Below are 2,544 nucleotides of genomic sequence, written 5' to 3'. Positions count from 1 at the left end.
GAGCCTTCTTTCTAGAGGTTAATTTCAACTCCAGGTCAAGATATGGAGTAATAAAAGCACCCCAGAAGTCTTCCTTGTGCCTACTCCCAATCAATAGACCCTTTGAAAAGGTAACCAGTCCTCTGATTATAGTTAGTTTTGCTTGCCTTTTTTTTTTTTTTTTTTTTTTACCCTTTTATAAATGAATCTTACAGTATATACTCTTCTGTGTCTGGCTTTTTTATTCAACTTATTGTGAGATTCACCCATGTTGCAGCATCTAGAGGCGGTTCACTCTTTTTCATTGCTTTGCAGTATTCCATTATATGGCTGTTTCACAATTTATTCTACTGTTGCTGGGCATTTAGATTCTTTCCGTGTCACATACTTTGTATGTAAAATCCTACTCATAAAAGAGAATAAACTTAAGAGTAAGACAAAAGGAAATCACAGTACCAATGTGAACTTTTGTAGTAGTTGTTCGTCAACACCTGCCACAGGACTTAAAGTGCCCCTCTAGATCAGCTACACTAGTTGGCCAACATTTACAGAAAGACTTTGGTGAGACCCCACGGATTCAGGCATAACCATTACACCCAGCTACACGGACCCCCTCAAAGAAGCAGCTGCCTAGCAGCAGCTCAAAGACCAGCATGCTCTGTGTGTGGAGATGTTGTTCCAGCCAGACTGCTGGAGGCTCTGTCAGCCCAGAAGGCAACCTGACTGCAATCCAGGCCAATGCCTGTCACAGGACCACATCTGTGCCTCGCGGCTGGCACTGTGATGCCTGCTTCCCATATCTTCTTCCGAGTGCTTCGTTGATTCCCACTTCTAACTTTCTTTGTGACTAACTTGTGTGATAAAGTTGTACAATAAACAGAGTGATTCATGAATTTAATAATGGTGCTACATGGTTCTTTGAAACATATCTCAATTTCATGATTCTTACCTGGTCTTGCATTTGCCCTGCTTCATTCCAAATTGGGGCTATTATAAGTGATGCTAATATAAATTTCTTGGGAGTGTAGTTTGAGGCCCAAATGTTTGCATTTCTGGGAGGTATGTGGATAAATACCTAAGAACAGAGTTGACTGCATTGACTGTGTATATATTAAGCCTTAGTAGATACTGCCATTATGCCGTTTTAGCTCTCACTAGCACTGCGTAAGAATTTCAGTTGCTCTGCATCCTCAGCATTTTTAATTTTAGTATTTAAATTTTTAATTTTAATTAATTTAATATTAATTTTAATATTTTGTTTATTTATTTCAGGGAGAGGGAGAGAGAGATCACGAGCAGGGGGGAGTGGGAGAGGGAGAAACAGACTCCACACTGAGCAGGGAGCCTGATGGAGGACTTGATCCCAGGACCCTGGGATCATGACCTGAGCTGAAGGCAGACGCTTAACCGACTGAGCCACCCAGGTGCCCCTCTGCATTCTCAGCATTACTCAGTCATCTCACTCTGTAACTTCTAACCATTTTGGGTATGTGGATTGTTTTTTAAACTGTGATTAAACTGAAAACTCACAATTAAAATTTTTGTAGAAACTTTCTTGAATACAGCAACCTCATTTTGAGAAATGCTAATATTGGTGAATAATTTCTCTCCTCACACAAAAAATGGGTGCTAAATATTTATTTATTCAACCGTTATTTTTTTTAATTTTTAAGTCAACAAGATCTCTCTTACATTGTGCATTATAGAAATCAAGGGTTATGTCTGTTTGAATTTGCTCTGTATCAAGGAAATATTAATGCTATCAACTACTGAACACGTATCTTTTACAAAAAAAATATTTTATGCTGACTAGTCTTCACCCTAGAACTTTCTAGCTCCAATTTAAGACTGAAGAATCCTGGCAGAAGTATGTGGAAATATTTTGACATCTGTGTGGATGTAAAGAATCAGATACAAGTCATTTTAGCTTCAACTGGGAAAAAAAACTACATTTTCAGTGAAGAAGTGTAAGACTATTAAAAAAAAAGTTAGGGGCACCTGGGTGGCTCAGTCAGTTGACCTTCCGACTCTTGGTTTGGCTTAGGTCATGATCTCAGCACTGTGGGATGGAGCCCCACGTCAGACTCTGTACACAGTGCAGAGTCTGAAATATTCTCTCTCTCTCTCCCCCTACCCATTCCCCCGCTCATGCTCTCTCTTTCTCTAAAAATAATAAATACATAAATAAAAAAATCTTAAAAAAAAAGTTATGATTTGCTATAGACCGAAACTTGATAGTGAGGCAAGAGAGAGGTGGCTGGCTGATCCTGGAGTAGAATTTGAGAAGGTGCTCAGGAGTATGCCTGTGCTTATATATCAGTATCACTGTATATCATTTTACTAGTATGACTTTATCTTTTTAAGCATCTTAGAACTTCTGCAATAAGCAATTATGTTTTTAATTTAGGTAATCATGCCATAGAATCAGGAGCCATTGCAGGAGGCTCCAATGATCTAAATATATATATACATGTATGTGTGTGTGTATCTTTATCTTTGTATGTTTATCTTTATCTTTGATGGCAAATTTGTTCAACCACATGATTTATATGTTACTTTTTCTCC

The sequence above is a fragment of the Eumetopias jubatus genome, unplaced genomic scaffold (genome assembly GCF_037043125.1).
Source record: "Eumetopias jubatus isolate StellerSeaLion01/CBP00866 unplaced genomic scaffold, mEumJub1_p1.0 scaffold_3, whole genome shotgun sequence".
Taxonomy (NCBI): domain Eukaryota; kingdom Metazoa; phylum Chordata; class Mammalia; order Carnivora; family Otariidae; genus Eumetopias; species Eumetopias jubatus.
The sequence above is the reverse complement of the archived record's forward strand: the minus strand, read 5'-3'. Positions refer to the sequence as shown.